Source organism: Lagenorhynchus albirostris, chromosome 15, assembly GCF_949774975.1.
Source record: "Lagenorhynchus albirostris chromosome 15, mLagAlb1.1, whole genome shotgun sequence".
Classification (NCBI taxonomy): Eukaryota; Metazoa; Chordata; class Mammalia; order Artiodactyla; family Delphinidae; genus Lagenorhynchus; species Lagenorhynchus albirostris.
Genome location: NC_083109.1, coordinates 36507103 through 36535057, shown reverse-complemented (window position 1 = coordinate 36535057; position 27955 = coordinate 36507103). Strand labels below are relative to the sequence as shown.

General features: G+C 37.9%; 1 protein-coding gene and 1 pseudogene across 2 annotated transcripts in view; one reads left to right on the top strand and one right to left on the bottom strand.

Moving 5' to 3' along the window:
* The window catches only part of PLCB4 (phospholipase C beta 4), a 418294-nt gene that overhangs the window by 208843 nt on the left and 181496 nt on the right, over positions 1-27955 (bottom strand). The gene's annotated exons all lie outside the window — the stretch shown is intronic.
* Positions 1324-1847, top strand: LOC132505469 (large ribosomal subunit protein eL21-like; annotated as a pseudogene).

Genomic DNA, 27955 nt, shown 5'->3' with positions numbered 1-27955 from the left:
GATCTATTCCAAAGTTATTAAAACTATGCCTATGAAGAATATTCAATGCCATGAAAAAGCACTCCAAATATAATGGTTTTGGGGAAAAAAACAGAAGACATACACATGATATGTCCAAAGTTTCAAAATATAGTTTATGTTTATGTCTGGAAATACTAGAAATAAATATAACAAAATATTATTAATGGTTATGTCTGGATGATAGGATTGAAGTAAATAGTTCATTTCTTCTTTGTAATTTTATGAAGTAAAAAAGATCTTTTCAGGGAATTCCCTGGCAGTGCAGTGGTTAGGACTCAGCGCTTTCACTGAGGTGGCCTAGGTTCAATCCCTGCTTGGGGAACCAAGATCACACAAGCTGCATGGCGCTCTGCCCCCTACCCCGCAAAAAAGGTTCTTTTCAGTGCTCATGAACACGTATAATTAGAGAAAAAGTAAACATTACCTATATATCATGCCCTACATTCATCAAATTAAAATGATTCATGCATCTCCTTTGTTTTGACTGTCCTGTGGGAAGTACAGTTCACTACATTAATGTGATTTGCTGACAGGCTTCTTAAAGTTTGTGTTGGAAAGGAAGCACTGGAGGAAGACTGCTGTATTCTTTCCAAGTGCCTTAGACTGAAAGGATGAGATAAGGAATCAGCTTTAGGGTTGGTTTGAAAGTGATAACACATGCCTCTTGGACTAATACACTTGGGGTGGGGGAGAAAAAAAAGGTTGGCTTTAATACTTTTTGTGTAACTTAACATTTTTTTAAAAAAAATTCAAAACATGTTGCTTCCTATCTTCTAAGGCAATGTGTTCTCTTCTAAAAAAGCCCTAACTGTTCAAACATATTTAAATATTTATTTTATTTCTTCAAGTATTTTCATGTGGAAAAATACAGAAAATTATCACCAAGTAAATAAAATTATAATTGCATGATCATCTGCCTCTGAAAATGTATAAAACAAGAAAATACCCTTCCAATCAGACTTATGAGAGATAAGCAATGTTACCAGGTACTGACTATGCATACGTTCGTGTGTATACATACATATATCATGTCTATGTGTATGGCAGCATATACATGTATATGTATGTGTACATGCATAGTTATAAAGTAGATATACAAACATCCATGTTTTTAAGAAAAATTAAAATCACATCAAGTTTTACATACTTCTTTGCAGTTTGCATTTTTTGGAACACATAAAACATATTTCTCAAAGGGAACAACTAATTCCAATAGCATAGCCATTTTAAAATTTAATACTGTCAAATTACCCAAACAAACAAACAAAAAAACTATACAATATATCCTGCCTTTTGGCCGGAACCGCCATCTTCCAGTAACTCACCAAAATGACCAACACAAAGGGAAAGAAGAGGGGCACCCACTACGTGTCCTCTAGGCCTTTTAGAGAACATGGAGTTGTTCCTTTGGTCACATACATGCGAATCTACAAGAAAGGTGATATTGTAGATATCAAGGGAACGGGCACTGTTCAAAAAGGAATGCCCCACAAATGTTACCACGGCAAAACTGGGAGAGTCTACGTGTTACCCCGCATGCTGTTGGCATCATTGTAAACAAACAAGTTAAGGGCAAGATTCTTGCCAAGAGAATTAATGTGTGTATCAAGCATATTAAGCACTCTAAGAGCTGATATAGATTCCTGAAACGGGAGAAGGAAAATGATCAGAAAAAGAAGGAAGCCAAAGAGAAAGGTGCTTGGGTTCAACTGAAGCGCCAGCCTGCCCTACCCAGAGAAGCACACTTCGTGAGAACCAGTGGAAAGGAGGCTGAACTGTTGGAGCCCAATCCCTATGAATTCATGGTATGATGGATGTAAAGAAGATAAAAGACCTGGACTGTAAAAAAAAAAAAAAAAAAGATATCCTCCACTTAAAAACTTTCTTGAAAGGCATATGATTATTTTTATTATGATGACAATAATAAAAATTAAAACAGTCCAGGAGCTTGGGGTGGGAGGGAGAAATGCCTTCAATGTAAATGGTGGGTTGTTTTTGCTTCTTTGTTTCCTTAAACTGGGTGGTGATTAAGAATATTTATTATCTCGTTCTTCCTCATGCTTTTCATATATTTTACAAATATCCTTTCGAAACTACTCAATATTTAATAAAAAACAATTTTCTAAAAGATATAAAAGTATAAGACAAAAAGGCTTCCTTTCCCATCACACCAGTCCACTCCCACAATGGTACAAATAAATGGATCATTTCTGATTTCAACTCCTCTAGTCTACCTCTATACCTCTCTAGAGGCAGCACTATTCAATAGAACTCTAGCGAATCACATATGTAATTTTAAGTTTTCTAGTAACACATTAAAAACAACAAAAAGAAAATGGTAAAATTAATTTTAGCAATATATTATTTAAATAGACTGAAAATACTATCAGTTCAACATTATTCAATATTAAAAATGACTGAGGTATTTTAACATTCGTTTTTTTCATACTAAGCCTTGGGAATCTGATGTGTATTTTCCTTATAGCACATCTCAATTTGGATGAGTCGCATTTCAATGGCTCAATAACCTCACCTGGCCAGTAGCTACTGAATTGGAAAGTGTACCTCCAGATAATATGCTCAAAACCCTGTTTCTTGATTTGTCAACTTAAAAATTATCATTTGACTCCACAGTATGCCATTCCCTTTTTTTCCTTCTCTTCACCACCGCTAATATTATATAATATTTTGTTTTTCAATTGATCTGTAGACAGTTTAAACCTCTCTTCTTAACTCACCAAATTGAGGCAGTGCTATCTTGCTCTCTCTGTAAAATGAGGGATTAGGGTCCCTCTGTCTCCTTTCACATTCTTCCCCTTTCCACCTCCCAACTTTTCTCTAGCAAACTACTACTCTCACATTGTCAAAGTTTTATCATTTATACCATGTTCTGTACTATAACTTTTTTACACAGTGATGCTTGTAAATTGAAAAATGAACAGCATTTACATTATGAAAATTACATGGTAAATACTCTCTGCAGAAACAAATTGTGCATGTGAAGGAAGAGAAGGCCATACAACACTGCTCTCACCTGTGCTGCTTCAAGAACCAGAACAAAGAAAACTGAGTCGAGAAGGGCCCCACTTAAATACTCCGTTAACTGAGAACATGCAGTTTTATCGCACTTTCTCTTATAGAAATTTCATTGGCTTTTAGGATTTTAGAGATCCCTAAAAATCCTATTCTGCTTTTGACAGCTTTTTTTTTTCTTTTAACCATTTGCCAAAGACCTACTGTCTTGGGGTTTCTTGTTTTTTGTATTAGTTTAGTTTATCCACCTATCCTTGGAACCCACATTTCTCTCTTTTATTTTGCTGCATTAATTCTTTTAGGAATGGCCTGGGGATGAGCAAATGTTTTAGTTCTTACTTGTCTTAAAATGCTTTTATTTTCCCTTCATACTGAATTTGCAGTTTGTTGGGAACAGAATCAAAATTCCTACCAAACCAAGAAGGTATCATTCTCTTGTCCTCTAGAAATCATCTCTGTGGTCAATTCCCTAACCCACTCCCATTTCTGGAATATTTTAGCATCCTCTCCTGCTCCTTGGTGTTCTGAAATATCAGGAAAATGTGTTTAATTACCGATCCACTCATATGCTTACTCAACCTACTTTGCACTCAGAGGGCCTTTGCTGTCTGAAGAGTTGGAAAAGTTAAAAATGTGTGTGTGAATGTATCTTTTATTTCCTCCAATTTTTTTTTCAATTATCTCTTTCCAGACCCTCTATAAAAATATGTAGGACCACTATCATGTCTCATCTTTTCACTCATATTTTCCAACTCTTTGTTCTTTCGCTCCATTTTTCTGGAAGGTTTCTTCATCTTTTCACTATACTATTATTTTTTAAGTCAACAATTACATTTTAATTTCCAAGAATCCCTTCTTGGTCTTGAACTACTCCTCTTCCATAGGAGTCTGTTTTTAACTCTCCCTGATGATAAAATTTTGAATGATTTTAAGGATTTATCTCTTCTCATTTATTTCTGTTTCTTCTGGCTCAGTTGATAGGTTTGTTCACATTGATCCTACTCTTTTAGCTGTCTGTTTTTCATCAGTATCTGCTGATTCTCGCTTGTTTGACCATGTTAATGAATGATCTGGATGCCACAGAGTAATCCAGATTCAAACAGTTACCAACATGGCTTCTTCTTCATTTCTCCTCATCAAAATGCAGACCATTCCATTTCTGGTCACTTCTGAAATAGTTCTTGGTGGTCACTTAATTCTGAATTCCCTAAGAACCATGAACTATTTGGGTTAAAAACTGGATTTTCTTGCTGCAGTTTTCAAAAGTACAGCAGATGAGGGTCTGATGGGCATTATTTCAAAATTAGGCTTTATCTGACAGATCAAAGGTCATTGTTATAACTTAGTCATAATGGCTACATTGAAACAGATTCTAGAATTAATTCAGTGTTACAGAACGTAGTTGAAGAAAAACTAATTTCACTTACATTTAAGGTCTAAACAAATCAATAAATGAATCTATTTATTTTCATGCTATTTCCACTTGTACCATTTTAGGATAGCCTACTAAAGCAAAGATACATTTGAAATTGTGTGGGTACCTCTATCCTTTCTTATTACAGTAGCTTAGGCAAAAAAAACAAACAAACAAACAAAAAACAAGTAAGTGCCCTGTGTCCAGAAAGACAATAAATACCACCTCAGACAGGAGGGTAAAGATCCCAATACACTCTGTATAACAGACTCTAGGTCCATCCACCTCATGACAAATAACTCAGTTTTGTTTCTTTTTATGGCTGAGTAATATTCCATTGTATATATGCACCACATCTTGTTTATCCATTCATCTGTCGATGGACACTTACATTGCTTCCATGTCCTGGCTATTGTAAATAGTGTTGCAATGAACACTGTGGTACATGACTCTTTTTGAATTATGGTTTTCTCAGGGTATATGCCCAGTAGTGCTAAGTCAGAAAGAGAAAAACAAATAACATATGCTAACGTATATATATGGAATCTAAAAAAAAAAATGGTTCTGATGAACCTAGGGTCAGGACAGGAATAAAGACATAGACATAGAGAATGGACTTGAGGACACGGGGAGGGGGAAGGGTAAGCTGGGACGAAGTGAGAGAGTAACATTGACATATATACACTACCAAATGTAAAGCAGATAGCTAGTGGGAAGCAGCTGCATAGCACAGGGAGATCAGCTCGGTGCTTTGTGACCACCTAGAGGGGTGGGATAGGGAAGGTAGGAGGGAGACGCAAGAGGGAGTGGATACGGGGGTATATGTATACATATAGCTGATTCACTTTGTTACAGCAGAAACTAACACAACATTGTAAAGCAATTATACTCCAATAAAGATGTTAAAAAAAAAAGACACACAAGTAAAAACTAAAATGGTCTCTGTGTGCCTATCTAATTGCTTTTCTCTTAGACTTGTAGCAGAGCCATAGTTAAGAAAGTTACTGAGTGACTGTTCTATCTTAAAGCTCTCTGAGTTCACCATGTCATGTCATGAAATCCTGCTCTACTGTGCAATCGTCCCCCATGAGAACAAAGACTTGCTTACGAGGCTGAATGTGTAAGCTGCCTTCCACTGACTTCAACCTCAGTCTTTCCTCAAACCTTGCAAACACACATACTAAGGGTCCCATCTAAACAAAATCTTCCAACACTAAAATCCTCAGGAAAGTTTATTTCTGAAAAATCCATTCTCAAGTGATTATACATTCATATTACACAACATTTACATTTTAAAAATGTGAATCATGTTATTTAATTTTCCAACTCAGATGGAAAACACTGCTAACACTGGTGATACTTAAAAAGATATGTTGCCCAGGAGAGAAGACTATAAAATGTTAAATATCTGTAATGAAATGTAACAGCTACCAAAACAAGAACAGATGCCTCAGCAGATGGTGCAACTTGTCCACCCAATATCTTTTCTCCCTATTTCAGTGGGTAATGAAAACGAACCCAACTAAAAATACTTGCTTCCAGAGGCTTCCTTACAATTAGTGGTAGCTTTATGATCCTGTTTAGTCCAGTGATAGACTAAATGTTGAGATTTGGGGATAAGTTTCTGCTTTTCTAATATAGATACAATGTTCCCCACTTCCATTTTTTGCTTTCTGCTGGGAGTGTGTATGTGACACCTGGAGGTACAGCACCCATTTTACAACCATGAGGCAATGATCGTCAGGATGAAGGCTTATCAACTAAGGATGGTAGAGAATGAATATGGAGAGAGGTTGGATTTCTGAGGGAACCACTTAGCTTGAACCAGCCCTGTACTGCCTACCACTGAATTTACTGTTATGTGGGGCAAATATGAACCTATGTGTTTAAATACTTTCCGGTTCACAGCACTCATTCTTGACTAATGCACTGGCAATACCTGAACTTTAGTTGGCCCTCCAGTCATGCGTGTACGAAGACTTTAGTGCTTGACCAAAACAGAGATGACTTTCTCTTCTGTAATATTTCCTCTAAATCTTAGATACAGGCCCATGGCCCCTTACCAAAATCCTTTGGGGTCTGATATGTTTCAATGTCAGAAAGGTAATATGGTGCAAATATAATACATTATGCAATAGTCCCATCAAATCTAGCCATCACCCTTAAGTCCAGGGGTTGACAGACTATGGCCAGTGGACAAAGTCCAACCTGCCCCCTATTTTTGTAAATAAGGTTTTATTGGAACACAGCCATGCCTTCATTTATATACTCTCTGGCTGCTTTTGTGCTAGTCACAATGGCAGAGTTGAGTAGTTGCCAAAGAGACAGTATGATCCACAAAGACTAAAATATTTACTATCTAGATCTTTAGAGAAAAAGTTTGTGGATCCCTAGCAAATACACCAGTATTTATGCAGTGAGACCTATAGCTCTTCACCCAAAGTGGGATAAAGACTATATATAACCTCCTGTTGGTTTAGGCATAATTTTGCCACTAAATTTATGCCAAACTTATGGGAAAACTAAATTTCAAAGCTTTAATTCTTTCAGAATTATGGAAAAAGGGACTGAGGTTCTGTCAGGAGATAGGAGCAATCTGTCAGGCTGGTCTAATCCACCATGGCGTAGTCAGCTCGCTGGCCAGTCCTTTAACATCTCATAGCCCAGAAAGCTTAAAAAGTTCTATTGTCTGAGAGCCCTAAGAAATAAAGAGGCAGCATACTACAGTGAAAAGAACACCAACTGTTGAGTAAGATGAATGATTTCTAATCTTACATTCTGCTGATTTGGGATATATATTGTTCTTCTCTGAGTCTCCATTTTCAAATCTGTGGAATGGAACCAAAATGTTACTGACTCTGCCCAGGGCCACAGGGGATGGTAAGATTATTTATCAAAGTGCTATGAACAAGGCAAGACACAACACACCCATGTGTTACATATATTATTGGGCAAATTGGATATACTTCATTATATATGCTGGCATAAATGTGTATTTTACTAGATATAATGTGTATTTAATTATTAGCTTTTCCTCTTTTACTGAACAGAGTGTTTGATTGCAGAAGTCAAAGTTTTTCCAGTCCTCCAAAATGTCTGGGGTTCCTCATGATATTTCTTAATTCTAATACAAGGAAGCTAAGATTATACTTTTAATATTTTGCTGCTCTATACATAATTTGAGTCATATGGACCGTATTTCTCAGGGAGCTTCTCTGAATAGTTCACTTCTAATGACTATTCAAAAATGTCATGGGGACTTTACCATATTAATTTTTTATGCAATGTAAATATTAGAAAAAATACATAAATGTGATAGATTTTTTAAATGACTTTAAAAAATATTTTTGATCGTACTTACAATTTTAAATTTCAAAAATCAGATTTTTCTAAACTAAGACTTTTTAAATCATGGAGTTTACACAGTTAAAATACTGATTTACTTTCAAACGTAAGAGTAAGAATTGCTATTATTGCTTAACTCCTATATTTCTCCAAGTGCTCAGTCTTCACATACTTGTTTACACGATCTCAAATAAAAACATTTATACTTTAATAATAATTTCCAGAAGCTGATAGGATTCTCTTAATATTTAAATAAATAAATACTACCTAATACATAGCTGTTTTATTACATAGCCTAAGTGTTACATGGCCTAAATTTCAGAGAACTCCTTTTGTTAGATTTGACAGCAATTACTCATCCTCATCGTGGAAATGTATCCTGTACAGAGGCCCTTCTACCAAGAAACGGGTTAGATTTCAAAAGGCTGTCAGTCAGCCCCTTTGTTCATGAGTCCACATGACCACGACAGCACCTCTTAGAGCTGGGCAAACTGAATACGCTTTTGTTTTAAAGTGGCTTTGTCTGTACTAATGAGAGCCTCCCAGGTGAAGGTTCCTAGTAGAGAAGAACCTATTTTTTCCAAGTCTGTGCTGCTAAAGTTCCCTCCTCAGAAGAGAAGCTCAGATGGTATAGTTCGTAATGGAGGCATGTAAATATGCAAGCCTATGTTTTGAGATCTGTGTACATTTTGAGTCTCCAGGAACCCAGAGAAGGGTACGTGAGCAGCTTACAAGGTACCCAAATATAGTCATAAAAATCGCATCTCAGTTAGAGCTCATAGATTCAGAGCTGCTTTAAATGAGTAGACTTCATACCCACCTCATTTGAGCTCATCGTCAACGAGAAGGCAAAATATAATCAACGAAACAAAGGCAGAATTATGAGCACCTAAAGGAAATTAATTCTGGAAATGTATAAGGTGGGAAGTGTAAGAACTAAGAAAAGGACACTGTGGATGAAACACTGAGGCAGAGGCAATGAATAACACAACAAAGAAGCAAGATGCATCTTCACTAGGGCTGGAGCAGAGGTGAGGAGTTGGAAGTAAAGGCAGCCCTTGATGGGCTTCCAGATCAGGTTTGAATACGGATCAGCACAGCCTAACGTGTCAGCTACCTGGGAGAATAAGGAAGGTAAGCTATGGTGAAACTGTTGACTGGAAAACAGAGGAAAGAGTTAGCCAGATTGAATGGAGAAAAGAGACCAAGAGAGTGTGACCCAAGCAAGTACAGCAGATACCAGCCAGACACCGATCCCTACAGAAAATATCCACAGAACAAGGGAAGCAAATATGGAAACCACTCTTGGTTACTTAAGAACTTCCACTACCATAGTGCTGGGGTTGCAATGTGTCTGAATTGAGGGGACGAATCAGGATTGGTCTCGACCAGCAGTTCTCAAACTTGGCTGCATATTGGAATAACCCGGAAAGCTTCAATAAAATATTGATGTCTGGACCCCATAGAAAGTCTGATTCCAAGGTTCTCGGGTGGGGTGTAAGCAACAGTATTTTCTAAAGTTCCCACAGTCATTGTAAATCCTAGCCAAAGTTGAGTACAGCTTAAGCTTTAATGTGCATTAAGTTAAATTAAAATATAGATTTTGACTGAATAGATCTAGGGTGGGACCCAAGATTCAGCAGTTCTAACAACCTCTCAGAAAATGCTGTCACTGCTGGTCCCTGGACCATGTTTTGAGTAGCGAGGGCCTAGTCCTGCCTTGTCCAATATAACAGCAACCAGCCACTTGAAACGTGACTGATGTGACTGAGGAACCAAATTTTTAATTTAATTTAAATTTAATTTAATTTAAAATCTGAAACATGATTTGATTATTGGAAAATATTTAATTATGCATGGAGCAATTTGGTGAACACCTTTTCAATTGATATCTAAATACAGATCAAACATCTCTAATGAAAATTTAGCATCTGAATTGAAATGTAGTATAAGCATAAAATATGGACTCGATTTCAAAGATTTAGTATGAAATAAAGAAAATAAAATATCTCATTGGCAATTTTTTTATATTGCTTACATGTTGAAATGATAATGGTCTAGATATACTGGGTTAAATAAAACATTATTAAAATTAATTTTACCTGTTTTTTTTCTTTTCTTAAAAATGTGGCTATGAGAAAATCTTAAGTTATATATATGGCTAGCTTTATATTTTTTTTGGACAGCACTGGTCAAGAACAAAGGCAATTGAGGCTTTCCTGTTACATGTTGTCAGTAATTGATCTAATGCATGAATATGTGACACAGATCTAGCTGATGAGAACCAAGGGGAAGCTATAGCAGGACTCCTGAGAAATAAATTATTTCTTAATAAAAAAAGAAAGCCTGGGAGTTCCCTGGTGGTCTAGTGGTTAGGATTCAGCACTTTCACTGACATGGACCGGGTTCAATCCCTGGTCAGGGAACTGAGATCCCGCAAGCCTTGTGGGGCGGCCAAAATTAAAAAAATGTATCCACATAAGAAAAAGTCCTTTGTCCCTGCCTCCTTCCATGCCTACTTTGCCCCTGTCGCCTTCTAGCTGTAATTTTTTTTTTTTTGTGTGGTACGCGGGCCTCTCACTGTTGTGGCCTCTCCTGTTGTGGAGCACAGGCTCCGGACGTGCAGACTCAGTGGCCATGGCTCACGGGCCTAGCCGCTCCGCAGCATGTGGGATCTTCCCGGACCAGGGCACGAACCCATGTCCCCTGCATCGGCAGGCAGACTCTCAACCACTGTGCCACCAGGGAAGCCCCTTCTAGCTGTATTTCAATGCAGCTAAGAGAGGATAAAATGCATAGAGTTGGCAGCCATTTTACCACCATGAGGAAACAGGACCCTGGGCCCTAAATACTCCTTTGGGTTGCAAATCAAAACAGGACCCTCCATCTTTGAATTTATTATTAGATAAAAAAAATAATCCCCTTATTGTTTAAATCAGTGCTCCTTAAATGTTACTGTGCATTTGAATTACCTGAGGATCTTATTAAAATATAGATTCCCGGGCTTCCCTGGTGGCGCAGTGGTTAAGAGTCTGCCTGCTGATGCAGGGGACACGGGTTCGTGCCCCGGTCCGGAAAGATCCCACATGCCGCGGAGCGGCTGGGCCCGTGAGCCATGGCCACTGAGCCTGTGCGTCCGGAGCCTGTGCTCCACAACGGGAGAGCCACACAGTGAGAGGCCCGTGTACCGCAAACAAAATAAATAAATAAAATAAAAATAAAATATAGATTTCCTTTCAGCAAATCTAGGGTGGGACCTGAAAGTCCAGGTTTCTAACAGGCTCCCAGGTGACCTCTATATAGCTGATACAAGGACTGAACTTTCATTAGAAAGAGCTCAAACTGAAATTACTTACTCTAGTACTTGCTGATGAAAGCATTTCTAATGGACACAGGAGGCCAAGCCAATTTCTGCCCATTAACAACAGCTCCATTTACACACTGGCTGGCAGCATAATCATGTCAGACCACCTGGGGACCGAGGATCTAGGAATTTTGTAGCTTTCCCAAAAGACAATAACTATTATGGGAGCATGAGGGGAGAGAGCAAGGGTTCTGTGGTCATGTGAGTTTGGAAGATGCTGGGGTAAAAGAAGTTAAGACATTTCTCTACTATTGGGCTTTGCATGCATAGTCACTGCTATGGAGGTACATGCTTTAATTTTGAAAGTATTGTTAATTACACTTGATTACAAAATACTTCCTTTTCACAGATAATATGATCAGAGTAACATACCACAGAAAACACTTTGTGAATTGCTGCACTATTCAGATCATTAGTTAAAAGAAATAGCAAGACCTATAAGCCTTGATGCCTGAGAAAATGTAGTTTGTGTGGTACTAAATGTATAAGAAGCATGGAGTTTGGAGTGAAGTAATCTAGATTCAAATCACTCACTGTATCATACACATCACAGGTCAGCTGTGTGAGGATGGACAAGTTTGTTATACTCTGTGGCTAGACTTCTTCACCCATAAGACAGGAGAAGAATGCCTGACTACATCATAGAACTATGGTAAGAATAATGCATGCTCACACTTTTCAAAATGACACTTTTTGGATGTGGAACAGCATTAAAACTTTACATATATATAGAATGTATTTAGAAATACACAAATACATCATGAAGTAGAATATATAACTCACATGTAGGCTAAAGGTACCTGGGAGAAAATCTAGGCTACCTGCACATGTTAGGGAAATCATTCACTCTCCTCTGCTCTTAAGTGTGTCTCATAGACTAGCTGCACATGTTCGAAAGTACTTTAAAGCCAAAGCTCTTAGAGCTTGAGGAAGCCTTGGGTACCACTTGGCCAGTGAAGGCTAGCTACTCAGCAGGTCTCCCCACAAGGGTATCCATCCCACAGTTTGGCCACCACTTTCCAAAATTTGCAGGTTCAGATGTGAGAGGTTAGGATGCCCAGAGATCATAAGGCCTCAAAGAACTGATTCTGTTTAAAAAACTAAAAAAAATTAAAGGATTTTTAATGCCAAAATATTAGAGTGAGAAAAATTGTAATAACTCTTAAGTGGATCATATCTTTTGACCAGTGATATTATTTGATGCTTAGAGACAATGATGTGTTTGAAGAAACTGTTCTTTGCAAGTAGTACTGATGATAACCTGTCCATTTTTGCCTGTTTCCTTTCTCTATACTTCTATAATTGACTTCCTCCCTTCTAATCATTTTTTAATAAAGTTTTACACAGAATCATTCATTTGCTCAAAAAATATTTACCTGGTTCTTTCAATGTTGCTGTGTTCTGAGAACACAAATATGATGTAGACATGGTCCTGTCTTGTCCAGGGGTAAAAAGACAGAGGAGAGATAAAGTATGTACATGAATAATAGCAAGTTGAGACAGTGTGTCACTGAAACCTTACAGAAAGCACATGGATCATTTCTGGTTTAGGAAATGTGGTAGGCAGGATAATAGCTTCTTCCTAATGCTCAGAATCTGTGAATATGTTATTTCATAGGCAAAGAAGAATTATAGGCAAAGGTTGCAGTGGCATTAAGATTGCTATTCCACTGATCGTAACATAAAGAGACTATCCTGGATTATCCAGGTGGACCTAATATAATCACAAAAGTCCTTAAATGAGGAAAAAGGAGGCAGAAGAGTAAGAAACACATGACACTGTGAGAAAGACTCCACAGGTCATTGACGGTTTTGAAGATGGAAGGGGGCCACCAGCCAAGGAATGCAGGCGACCTCTAGAAGCTGGAAAAGGCAAGGAACAGATCCTCCCCAGAGCCTTCAGAAGGCACAGTCAGCCAACACCTTGATTTTAGCACATTGAGACCCATTTTGGACTTCTGACCTCTAGAATTGAAAGATAAGAATAAGTCTGTGTTGTTTTAAGCCACTAACTTCGTGGTAATTTTCTACAATAGCAATAAGAAATTCATACATGGGATCTGAGAAAACTCTGTGAAGGAGCCAGCCTGGTAGGTTGTAAGGAATTTGAAGACATAGTTGTGATTCTTAACAAATTAAAAATAAATATATAGTTCTCAAAGTGTTAAAGGATTCACTAGGTCAGATTTAAATTTTCCACCCAATGAAACAGAAAACAAAAATAAATAACACAAACTCTTTATACCACTTTTACTAAATTAGTCTAACATAAAAGACAGCCCTTTTTATATTTAATGACATGCACAAGAGATGCAAAATTAATCATCAAAAAACTATGTACTCTGAAATCTTCAAGTGATTACCAAACTTTATCACTAACATTGTAAACTATCCCCTTATCCCACCCATAGTCAAGAAACTATTCAAGTTAACATGGTATATTAAAAGATTTCCAAATTTGGTATTAGTTTCAACCAAATCAGAAAGCCTCAAGGTCAGATAGCCTCATCCACCAGAGGGCAGACAGCAGAAGCACGAAGCACTACAATCCTGCAGCCTATGGAATAAAAACCACATTCACAGAAAAATAGACAAGATAAAAAGGCAGAGGGCTATGTACCAGATGAAGGAACAAGATAAAACGCCAGAGAAACAACTAAATGAAGTGGAGATAGCCAACCTTCCAGAAAAAAAATTCAGAATAATGACAGTGAAGATGATCCAGGACCTTGGAAAAAGAATGGAGGCAAAGATCAAGAAGATGCAAGAAATGTTTAACAAAGACCTAGAAGAATTAAAGAACAAACAAACAGAGATGAACAATAAAATAACTGAAATGAAAACTACACTAGAAGGAATCAAAAGGAGAATAATTGAGGCAGAAGAATGGATAAGTGACCTGGAAGACAGAATGGTGGAATTTACTGCTGCAGAACAGAATAAAGAAAAAAAGAATGAAAAGAAATGAAGACAGCTTAAGAGACCTCTGGTACAACATTAAACACAACAACATTCACATTTTAGGGGTCCCAGAAGGAGAAGAGAGAGAGAAAGGACCTGAGAAAATATTTGAAGAGATTATAATCAAAAACTTCCCTAACATGGGAAAGGAAATAGCCACCCATGTCCAGGAAGTGCAGAGAGTCCCATATAGGATAAACCAAAGGAGAAATACACCAGGACACATAGTAATCAAATTGGCAAAAATTAAAGACAAAAAAATTATTGAAAGCAGCAAGGCAAAAATAACAAATAACATACAAGGGAACTCCCATAAGGTTAACAGCTGATTTCTCAGCAGAAACTCTACAAGCCAGAAGGGAGTGGCATGATATACTTAAAGTGATGAAAGGGAAGAAGCTACAACCAAGATTAATCTACCCGGCAAGGATCTCATTCAGATTCGATGGAGAAATCAAAAGCTTTATAGACAAGCAAAAGCTAAGAGAATTCAGCACCACCAAACCAGCTCTACAACAAATGCTGAAGGAACTTCTCTAAGTGGGAAACACAAGAGAAGAAAGGACCTACAAAAACAAACCCAAAACAATTAAGAAAATGGTAATAGAAACATACATATCGATTATTACCTTAAATGTGAATGGATTAAATGTTCCAAGAAAAAGGCAGAGGCTTGCTGAATGCATACAAAACCAGGACCCATATATATGCTGTCTACAAGAGACCCACTTCAGACCTAGGGACATATAGAGACTGAAAGTGAGGGGAAGGAAAAAGATATTCCATGCAAATGGAAACCAAAAGAAAACTGGAGTAGCAATACGCATAACAGATAAAATAGACTTTAAAATGCAATGCTATAAGAGACAAGGAAGGACACTACATAATGATCAAGGGATCAATACAAGAAGAAGATATAACAATTATAAATATATATGCACCCAACATAGGAGCACCTCAATACATAAGGCAACTGCTAACAGCTATAAAAGAGGAAATCGACAATAACACAATAATAATGGGGGACTTTAATAACTCACTTACACCAATGGACAGATCATCCAAACAGAAAATTAATACAGAAACACAAGCTTTAAATGACACAATAGAGCAGATAGATTTAATTGATATTTATAGGACATTCCATCCAAAAAGAGCAGATTACACTTTCTTCTCAAGTGCGCATGGAACATTCTTCAGGATAGATCACATCGTGAGTCACGAATCAAGCCTCAGTAAATTTAAGAAAATTGAAACGTATCAAGCATCTTTTCTGACCACAAAGCTATGAGATTAGAAATGAATTACGGGGAAAAAAACGTAAAAGCCACAAATACATGGAGGCTAAACAATGTATTACTAAGTAACCAAGAGATCACTGAAGAAATCAAAAAGGAAATCAAAAAATACCTAGAGACAAATGACAATGAAAACATGACGATCCAAAACCTTTGGGATGCAACAAAAGCAGTTCTAAGAGGGAAGTTTATAGCTATACAAGGCTACCTCAAGAAGCAAGAAAAATCTCTAATAAAAAAAATCTAACCTTACACCTAAAGGAACTAGAGAAACAAGAATAAACAAAACCTAAAGTTAGCAGAAGGAAAGGAATCATAAAGATCAGAGCAGAAATAAAGGAAACAGAAACAAAGAAAACAATATCAAAGATCAATAAAACTAAAAGCTGGTTCTTAGAGAAGATAAATAAAATTGATAAACCATTAGCCAGACTCATGAAGAAAAAGAGGGAGAGGTCTCAAATCAATAAAATTAGAAATGGAAAAGGAGAAGTAACAACAGACACCACAGAAATACAAAGCATCCTAAGAGACTACTCCAAGCAAGTCTATGCCAATAAAATGGACAACCTGGAAGAAATGGACAAATTCTTAGAAAGGTATAAGCTTCCAAGACTGAACCAGGGAGAAATAGAAAATATGAACAGACCAATCACAAGTAATGAAATTGAAACTGTGATGAAAAATCTTCCAACAAACAAAAGTCCCGGACCAGATGGCTTCACAGGTGAATTCTGTCAAACATTTAGAGAAGAGCTAACACCCATCCTTCTCAAACTCTTCCAAAATATAGCAGAGGAAGGAACACTCCCAAACTCGTTCTATGAGGCCACCATCACCCTGATACCAAAACCAGACAAAGATACTACAAAAAAAGAAAATTACAGACCTATATCACTGATGAATATAGACGCAAAAATCCTCAATGAAATACTAGCAAACAGAATCCAACAACACATTAAAAGGATCATACACCATGATCAAGTGGGATTTATCCCAGGGATGCAAGGATTCTTCAATATATGCAAATCAATCAATGTGATATACCATATCAACAAACTGAAAAATAAAAAACATATGATCATCTCAATAGATGCAGAAAAAGCTCTCAATAAAATTCAACATCTATTTATGATAAAAACTCTCCAGAAAGTGGGCACAGAGGGAACCTACCTCAACATAATAAAGGCCATATACGAAAAACCCATAGCAAACATCATTCTCAATGGTGAAAAACTGAAAGCATTTCCTCTAAGATCAGGAACAAGACAAGGATGTCCACTCTCACCACTATTATTCCACATAGTTTTGGAAGTCCTAGACACAGCAACCAGAGAATAAAAAGAAATAAAAGGAATCCAAATTGGAAAAGAAGAAGTAAAACTGTCACTGTTTGCAGATGACATGATACTATAAGTAGAGAATCCTAATGATGCCACCAGAAAACTACTAGAGCTAATCAATGAATTTGGTAAAGTTGCAGGATACAAAATTAATGCACAGAAATCTCTTTCATTCTTATATACTAATGATGAAAAATCTGAAAGAGAAATTAAGGAAACACTCCCATTTACCATTGCAACAAAAAGAATAAAATACCTAGGAATAAACCTACCTAGGGAGACAAAAGACCTGTATGCAGAAAACTATAAAACACTGATGAAAGAAATTAAAGATGATACAAACAGATGGAGTGATACACCATTTGCTTGGATTTGAAGAATCAATATTGTGAAAATGACTATACTACCCAAAGCAATCTACAGATTCAATGCAATCCCTATTATATTACCAATGGCATTTTTTACAGAACTAGAACAAAAAGTCTTAAAATTTGTATGGAGACACAAAAGACCCCGAATAGCCAAAGCAGTGTTGAGGGAAAAAAATGGAGCTGGAGGAATCAGACTCCCTGACTTCAGACTATACTACAAAGCTACAGTAATCAAGACAATATTGTACTGGCACAAAAACAGAAAGATAGATCAATGGATAAGACAGAAAGCCCAGAGATAAACCCACGCACCTATGGTCAACTAATCTATGACAAAGGAGGCAAGGATATACAATGGAGACAAGACAGTATCTTCAGTAAGTGGTGCTGAGAAAACTGGACAGCTACATGTAAAAGAATGAAATTAGAACACTCCCTAACATCATACACAAAAATAAACTCAAAATGCATTAGAGACCTAAATGTAAGACCTGACACTATAAAACTCTTAGAGGAAAACATAGGAAGAACACTCTTTGACATAAATCACAGCAAGGTCTTTTTTGACCCACCTCCTAGAGTAATGGAAATAAAAACAAAAATAAACAAATGGGACCTAATGAAACTTAAAAGCTTTTGCACAGCAAAGGAAACCATAAATAAGACAAAAGGACAACCCTCAGAATGGGAGAAAATATTTGCAAATGAATCAACAGACAAAGTATTAATCTCCAAAGTATATAAACAACTCATTCAGTTCAATATTAAAAGAAAAAAAACCCAATCCGAAAATGGCTAGAAGACCTAAATAGACATTTCTCCAAAGAAGACATACAGATGGCCAAGAAGCACATGAAAAGCTGCTCAACATCACTAATTATTAGAGAAATGCAAATCAAAACTACAATGAGGTATCACCTCACACCAGTGAGAATGTCCATCATCAGAAAACCTACAAACAACAAATGCTGGAGTGGGTGTGGAGAAAAGGGAACCCTCTTGCACTGTTGGTGGGAATGTAAATTGATACAGGCACTATGCAGAACAGTATGGATGTTCCTTAAAAAATGAAAAATAGAATTACCATATTACCCAGCAATACCACTACTGGGCATATACCCAGATAAAAACCATAATTCAAAAAGACACATGCACCCCAATGTTCATTGCAGCCTTATTTACAATAGCCAAGTCATGGAAGCAACCTAAATGCCCATCGACTGACAAATGGATAAAGAAGATGTGGCACATATATACAATGGAATATTACTCAGCCATAAAACGGAATGAAATTGGGTCATTTGTAGAGATGTGGATGGATCTAGAGACTGTCATAGAGACTGAAGTAAGTCAGAAAGAGAAAACCAAATATCGTATATTAACGCATATATGTAGAGCCTAGAAAAATGGTACAGATGAACCAGTTTGCAGGGCAGAAATTGAGACACAGATGTAGAGAACAAACGTATGGACACCAAGGGGGGAAAGCAGCGTGGGGTGGGAGTGGTGGGATGATCTGGGAGATTGGCATTGACATGTATGCACTGATGTGTATAAAATGGATAACTAATAAGAACCTGCTGTACAAAAAAATAAATAAAATAAAATTCAATAAAAAAGAATTAAAAAGGAGAAGTAATTATCAAAAAATAAAGTCTCAAGGTCAAGAGGATTTAGGTGGAAGATAGAAAAATGCAAATGTCAATGCAAATGTAAATGTCAGTCACATGAAGACCTCCAGTATTCAAGTAAAGATAATTCTACATTAGCTACAATCACAGTATATACATACACATATGTATATACCTATACACACATTGTGTGTGTATATGCATATATAGATACAGACATGAATAGAGATATAGAGGTATGTAATATATATATGTCAATAAAGGCATTCATCTTATTTTCATAATTAATAGTGCTGACAGGTAACTGACACAATTAGAAACATCGCCCACAATCCTGCAGTTCTCAGTGTTATAAGAACCCCCGCCCTGATTCAGCTTGACTACAGAGACAAATATTGATATTTTGCTGCTGTAAGCCAGTGCCTTGTACAACAAAGGATTGTATTATGAGGTACTTTATTTTTTTTTTTTTAAGGAATGAACAAAAAATATTTTTGTATAATTTATATTGAGAAAAAACAGAAGCTGCACTAACAACATGCTTCCTAGTTTCTCTCGGCCCACAGAAATCAGACCACAGCGTATTGGCCAGGACTGGAAATCCGATCACCTAGTGCCTGGAGCACCTGTCACCTCAGCCCCTCCAGGAGGCCCTGGGGAGTGTTTATCATAATCACTCTGTTTTGCAGTTTGCTGCAGGTCGAATGCTGCCCCCAAGCCCCTCTGGAAGTAGATGGAGGGAGTAAGTTCAACAAGTAAATATCAAAGTACAAACCTATCAATCCAGTACCATTAGGGAAACATTCAACCCAACAACTCAGTTCAACTAAGCAACTGCCCAGGAGGGTTAGAAACAGAAAGGTGTCCGTGTGCAGGGCCTGGGCCACAAGGTGATGGCACTTTTAAAGCTGAAGGACGCCTCTGGTCTCACCATACAGGAGGGAGCATCTGCACTGGAAAGTTGTGTTATTATACAAAAAGGGTTTATACAGTGTCTACAAGATCTTAGGTGCTACAGTAGACATACAAATGTTCTAAAATTTCTTGCCTACCTACTTGTATGAACGACTTTAACATGCCTAATGCAGGCTCACCCACTGGACGACAACAGAGCTACACAGACTTGTCTTACAGCTCTTCCTAAAACAAGCCTTTCAGGCCTTCTCAAGCTGGGGTCTCGCGAATTCAGGGCCGGGGTTGGGGGGATGGGGTGGTCTGTGAACTAAGATGGGAATAAAGTTACATCTTTATTTACACTAACTCTTCATTAAAATCCAGACTCTTCTTAAATTATGGGCATAGGCAACAAACCACAATAGTATTAGCAGGATCTGTGATTCTGTCATCAATAGAAACCACAGATATTTTAATATCACATTACGGTTGCCATAGGATCTTGAAATGCTGTGTACCATCACCACCACTTTGATATTATAGTAGCTAATAGGGCTACAACTAGATATTAGTTTATCCATTAAAGATGAACACATTACTATAGCACAATTCATAATACTTCGATAGCCCTAATGCAATATAACTGATTTCCTTGGTAATCTTATGTATTTTATTTGATGCATTAATAACCTTTCCTTCTGCAAAAAAATCCACAGGCTTCCCCAGATGCCAAATGGGTCCATGACACACAAATATTAAGACCCCTCCCCAAGCTAGAACAACAATTCTAGTTCCCGAATTCTAGTTGACTCACCCAATCAATTTCAAATTCAGTCAAATTGAATGACTGGGATCATATAGGAAAAAACAAAGCAATTAGAAGTATTTTCCCTTTGAATTCATTTATTCATGCATGCAGCAGATACCAGAGCAAACCATACCTTCAAAGCGCCATGGCAGGTGACGTGGGGGATAGAAAGATAGAGAAAGCAATACTGTTCTTAAGGAGCCCAAAGGCTCACAGAAAAAAGGACTCTACAGATAACTGTGCACAGACAACTTTACTCCCAGGGAATAAGTGTTTGATTAAAGAACTAACATTTGCAACTGAACATCATCGAGAGCTTTTAGCCAGAGGCGACTTGAACTGAGATTTTTCTTTAGAAAACGAATCTGGTTGAGCAGTTTATAAAGTGGGCTGGAGGGAGGTTAAGATCATCAAGGATATGATTCTAGTAATTCCAACAAGAGATATCACGGGCCTAATAGAGGAAAGGACCAAGGGAAAAAGTGAACGGTGATGCAGGGCATAGAGCCCTTGTCTTGTGCACATGGCTTCATCTAAAAAACTCAAAGAATTTAATTGCCAATAACAAAGAAATGTTTAGCTAGACTAACTTAATATACATTGTGTACTATCATGCTATTATTTGTGCATTGCGTTATATATATACATATATATGCATATTGTATCGTGTAATTATTTAAAACTGTTTTCAACAACTTTATAATAACATGGGGAAATGTTTTTTTACTTTAAGTGAAAAAGCACTATACAGAATTATATAATTTAGAAGTATATGTGGGTTATTACAAAAATGTCTTCAATTTGTTCTCTCCTGTATCCACACCTGTATTAGTTTCGCATGTCTGACATAGAAAAACTACCACAAACAAGGTAACTTAACATAATAGAAATGTATTCTCTCACCGTTGAGGTCAAAAGTCTGAAATCAAGGCGTTAGCCTGGCCACATTTCCTTCAGAGGCTCTGGGGAGATTCCATTCCTGTCTCTTCCCACTTCTGCTGGTGAAGCACTCCTTGGCTTGAGGATGCATCAGTCCAGTCTCTGCCTCTATCTTCACATCAACTTCTCCTCTTCTGTGGGTCTCTCTCAAACCGCCTCTGCCTCTCTCTTACAAGGAAGCACTTAGCATCCACTTATCCAGGATAAGTGCTTCCACTCAAATTCTTTTAATCACCTCTCTTGCCACATAAGGGAACAATCATAGGTTCCACCGATAGGATATGGATTTCAGGGGCCATTTCCAGCCACCCACAGCATGCTTTGTCATGTGGTTCTGTGGCTCCTCCCACCAAGGGGAGGAGTCAATTTCCTCACTTCCTCCATCTGGACTGACCTTGGGACTTGCTTAAGCCAACAGAATGCAGCAGAAGTGATCTTGTGCCAGTTCCTAGCCTAGGTCTCAAGAGAACTTGCTGACCGCCAGTCTCTCTGTTTCTCTCTCTCTCAAAATCCTGCCTCTCCTCAATGAACAGGCCTAGGCTAGCCTTCCTGATGAGGACAGGCACATGGTCTAGTCAACCCATCCTCAGCTTACAGCTGGCAAACTCCCAGAGGTGTGAGCAAGGCCATTCTTGACTAGACAGACACCAGCTAATGCCAAGATATGAGTGAGCCCTGCTGAGGTCAATCAAGCCTGGACCACTTCCTCATAACTACCCACTGCACCCATAAAACAATAAAGGCTTAATGTTTTAAGCCACTGATATTGGTACCATAACACATTTTCTTTACTGAAAGAAAAATAACAACTATCACTCACTGCTAGAATTAGAGCACTGCAAGACTGAGTGCATGTTATTTTGCAAATTCAAAATGGAACTTCATTTAAAGAACAAATTTAAACTTCTCAGCAAAACAATAACAACAAAAGATGTTTAACTCTAGACACTCCTTATTTTGTTGATCATCAGGTATGTACAGTAGAATCCTGAGTAGACTGACAAAACTGTTTTTCTAACAGAGCCTTGGGATTTATCATCTGACACTTCAACCACAGGTAGACTAAAATTATACCATCTATGAGGCTGGTATTACCTTTTTTTTTTTCTTCAGGAGTTAAGAAAGAGATCAGCTGATTTTCATCTCCAAAATTAAGTCTGTAAAAATAACTAATCTCAATTGGATCCATAATTCTGATAAAAGCTAGTCATCAGATTAAAATGTTTCCATGACTAACTCTGTATCTTTACCAGCAGAACTAAATTGATTTAGAGTTCAAGTTTCTCAAAAATATTTTGGAAATGTAACATTATGTTCTCCATGACATTCTATGGCATTCTTCTACAACTTTTTAATTGAATTCAATTTGCAATGGGAAAGGAAACCTAATTCTCTTGGGAGGGTTTCAGGAAGATGTGGGAGGGTTTCAGGAAGATATGGGAAAGTTCATCTGGGTAAAGAAAAAGAAATGATTCATGACTAAGATGCAGTAATACTGCCAAATACCACCCCTGAGAGCCAAAACCAACACCTGAATATCAGGGGTCACCTAGAGGGACAAGACTTTGCTCAGAAGGGACAACTCCTCTCCCATATATGACAATGAACTGACCATTCAACACCAGCTTTTGGCTAAAACAACCTCCGAATACCCAGGATCCATAGAGAGATTCAAGTCCTTAATAATGTAAAATAACATTTAATGAGGGCTCACTGTGTTCCAGGAACAGTTCTTATGTTTTACATAAATAAGCTCAATTAAGCCCTACAACAACCCATAAAATATCAATTAATTAACAATTAATAATAATTCCCATTTTACAGATGAGAAAGCTGAGGAACAAAGACCAGCCTAAGACTGCACAGCAAGGAAGTGGGAGAGCTAGGATTTGAGTCCCATGTATCTGGTTCTAAAGTATCTTTTTAACAGCTCTGCTTTCCTGCCTCACCTTCATAACCATGTTCTGAAAAACCAACCTTCCAGATAAGCTCACGTTTAAAAATCAATCAAAAGACTACGAACTTTTCAAAATAAAATAAGGAGCAAAAACTGTAAATTCAAACAGTCTTTTTTTAAACATTTTATTGGAGTATAGTTGCTTTACAATATTGTGTTAGATTCTTCAAACAGTCTTAAGAGAAGCCATAAAGGACCTTGAGAAATCATCTCCTCCTGCCCCCTGTTGACACATGCCTCTCTAAGTTGCTCCTTCACAAACACAGGTTGGAGGACTGGCTGAATCACGGTCGCATGAAATTACCAAATGCATCTGACTTCCATCGAGAATCAAAAAATCACTCAGAGCCCCCAATGAAGTCATCTATTGACAGAGAAATTTATTCATTTATTGCTAAGAGAAATCTCTTCTGGGTTAATTCGAGCAGCCATGAAGAACAGCTCAGCAGCATCTCCTTTAAATAAAACCCTCCCCCAGTATCCTTCTCTCTGGGTTCACCAAGTCAATTTCTTTAACTTTTCTTTCTAGAGCTTCTCTTCTAATGATGTTGATTGTTTTTTGAACCCTCTGACAATTTTTCTCTACTTTTTATTTTAGGGTTGCCGGATAAAATATAGGACACCCAATTAAATTTGATTTCAGATCAATAACAAATAATATTTTAGTATAAGTATGTCTCATGTATAAATATGTCCCAAATATTACATGGGACATACCTACACTAAAAAATGACTCATTAATGATCTGAGTTGCAAATATGAGTGGAGGTTGTGAATCTATATTTACTATATCTGGCTATTTTCTTTTAAACCTGTCAAAACCACATACAGTTGTCTAACTCAGTTGTCTCAAACTTGGGCAAGCATCAGAATCACCTGGAGAGCTGTTAAAACATAGACTCCTGGATCCCACCTCCAGAGGTTCTGATTCAGAAATCTCTTGCAATTAGGAAACTGCATTTCTACCAGGTTGCCAGGTGATGCTGATGCTGCTGGTCTGAGGACCACACTTTTTGAGAATCAGCGCTCAAATTCCCTGAATTAAGTAGAGTGTGGGGAAGGAGCATGTCCGAGTCTGCAAAATCCCCAGCTAAACTGCATAAGCCCAAGGGAGAGCGTGGGGTCTCCTCTATGCCCACGGAGCATTCAAGTCCCCTTTCCCCAATCCTACTAGGAAATCAGAAAGTACCTCAAATTAAGAAGGTCCAGCCTCTGCTCATTCATACTGGATTAGATTCCCTGAGATGGAAAGGACCTCTTTAAGGCGCAGATGACTGCTCCTGAGGCAAGTTTGTCCCAAAGGAGGAACCTGCAGGGGGCTCCAGCCCAATCTCCTTTCTTAAAAGCTGATCTTCTCATAATAACTGTTCCCATTTTATTTTCTGACCTTCGTGCCCTGGTAAACTTCCCCCAGGTCCAGTATTTGGTACAAGAGGCCGTGGCATGTGGCAGATTGCTTGATGCCTCCAATTAACAGCCTCCCTGTATCCTTTTCCTTTGTCCGCTAACTTTGAAGTCTCTTCCCATTCTGACTCTGGGGTTGGCCTTGGACCTCGTTTTGGCCAACAGAATAAAGAAGTGCCATATGCCAGTTCCAAATCTAGATTTCAAGAGGACTTGCAAGTTTCTGCTCCTTCTCTTGGGACCCTGCTCGGTCATCATGAACAAGGCTAGGCTAACCCAACAGAGCATGAGAGACCACGTGAAACAGAGCTGAGTCAGCCCAGCTGAGGTCATTCACAACTGGCCAGTCCCCAACTGACCCACTAGCTGACCACAAATGCATGAGTAAGCCCAGAGGAGCCTAGCCCAAACCAGCAAAAATGCCCAGCTGGCCCATAAGTTTGCGACCCAAAATAAATGTTTATTGTTACAAACTGAGGTTCTGGGGTAATAACTGTTCATCATTACTGTGGCCACAGATAACTGATGAAGTGTCTGACATTCTGGTCATGCTCAGCTCAACTCTCTGATTCCAATGACTTTGTCAGGACTCCTCCCTGGAGAGGGAGCTGTCTTCATTTCGGCATCTCCAGGTTATGCCCTTGGCTGAAAGTCTCCCGTGTCGTTGATACTCTGGGCAGAGCCCTTGAATGAATCTGCTGATTCACTGCACAACTATCCTGAATTGGACAATCATATTCAGTGTTGGTCAACACTAACCATGTTTCTTTCATTTACTTTTCTTTCATGCTTGGCCAATTTTGTTTCCCATCCTGCTTTTGGCTCACTGGTTTCTCTTATGGGGTTTTTGGGTGTGTGTGCTGTTACTGTTTTGCCATGAGATGAATAAAAGAATGACTGAGACTGATTCGCCAATCTCTGCTTCTCTAAGAAGAAGAGATGCAAAGGAGGTGTATGAATGAGCAAGATAAATGGGGACGAGGGGAGAGAGGCAACAGTATTTTCCCCAACCCGCATCAAAAAAAAATCAGAGAAGCCTTCTCCATTCAAGTGAGAAGTTCCTTTGTAGTTAAACAATAAAACTAATCCCACTGGAAATTTTTGCAACTTACTTTTTTAAAAATTTACTTCCTGTCTTGCTTATATTTCAAAGAAAACTAAGCCTGAATATTTCTTGCATAGGTACTATCTTCCATTCCATAACCTTAAGAAAAGAAGGGAAAAGGAAGAAGGGATTTAACTGATTCAGTAGGCTAGATGAGATTTCTGTAACTCAAAACAAATCTTTGCTACCACGGGGAAATGCAGTAGCAAAGTTCTGACACCATGGGCCATCAGAGCAGGCATCAGAAGTACAACCTAAGCAGATAGGGTGGTTGGACTAAAGTTGAGTGCTCATCAACCCTCCCTCCCTCTCTCCTTTCCTCCATAGATTTGTCTGTGCCCTGCAATGAAATGAAAGTAAAGGAATAAAGAAGAGAACTGACTGATAACTGAAGAGAAGAGAAAGTGTCAAGAGCAAACAAGATTCGAAGTTAGAGACAAACAAGCGGGCATAAATCTATGATCTGAGATCGAATTAGGGAAAGCTGAGGTCCAGAATATGGCAGAAGGGGATTGCAGTAGGCCTGGCTTGCAGCTGGCTGGTGCGGAGGATAGGAGGAAGATTCAAGCTTAGACACAGCACAGAAGATGACTTAAAAATAATTTTAAAAGATACATGTGTCCCTATGTTCATAGCAGCACTGTTCACAATAGCCAAGACATGGAAACAACCTAAACGTCCATTGAACAGATGAATGGATAAAGAAGATGTGGTATATATATACACAATGGAATATTACTCAGCCATTAAAAAGAATGAAATCATGCCATTTGCAGTGACATGGATGGATCTGGAGATTATCATGCTACGTGAAGTAAGCCAGACAGGGAAAGAAATACCAAAGTGGAATCTAAAATACGACACAAATGAACTTATTTACAAAACAGAAATAGAGTCACAGAGAACAGACTTGTGGTTGCCAAGGGGCAGGGGGGGTGGGGGATGGATTGGGAGTTTGGGATTAGCAGATGCAAAGTATTATATATAGAATGGATAAACAACAAGGTCTTACTGTATAGCACAGAGTATAACATCCTGTGATACACCATAATGAAAAAAGAATATGAAAAAGAATATATATGTATTACTGAATCGCTTTGCTGTACAGCAGAAATTAAAACAACATTGTAAATCAACTGTATTTCAATGAAATAAATTTTAAAAAAATTAAAAAATAAAAATGGTTATATAAAAAGCACATGCTAAAAGGCTGAAGATATAGTTATTTACAGTGAACTGTTGTTGCAGAGAGAACGGAAGGGAAAACTGAGCAGCAGGGGAACAGGGAAATAGTATGGTTAAGGAAATTATGAGAGACTTAACACTCAATGCTACACATCCATTAAAATCCAGTTCGTAATGAATGTATAACAGCCTGGGGAAACTATGGCGATATAAGATGTGAAAAAAGAACAACGGAAATGTTCTAATGTTTGAAAATGCAAAAGTGAGAGGACTGTTTAAAGAAGTGGGAGTGAAAGGAAGAAAATTCCAGAGGACAGTGGATCAAACATCATCACCCTACATGGTGGGGGAAGTTAAGAGAGGCTTTCAAATGTTGAAGGAATAAGAAACAGAGGCTCAAGAATGCTAGATAAACTAACACAGGCCACAAACAGAAGGACTATATATAGTAATGTAATTATTTAAAAAATTGAGGCTGTCATTGATGTGGGTTAAATCTGTATTCATTAAATGAGTTAATAAATAACATCCGAAACTGATCAATTGAGTCTGAAGGACAAGGACTTTAGGTCATAACAATAACCAGGATATGATTTCAAAACAGAAATGGTTATAACAATTGCCTCCAAAGAACTTGGGGGGGGTAGTGGAAACTGATCCAGTTCACATGTCTTTCTTCATATTTTTAAAATATATATACACATACATTACTCTTATTAAAAGCACAACTAAAATGTTACACTTACCCTACTGAATAACTATTCAACACAGATGACCCAGTTGGCAATCAAGAGGAACAGGGGGTATTTTGTGAGATAAGTCAGAAAGGCCCTCAATATAATCCGATTGTCTTTGAGCACCATCATTTATAGCATGGAAAAC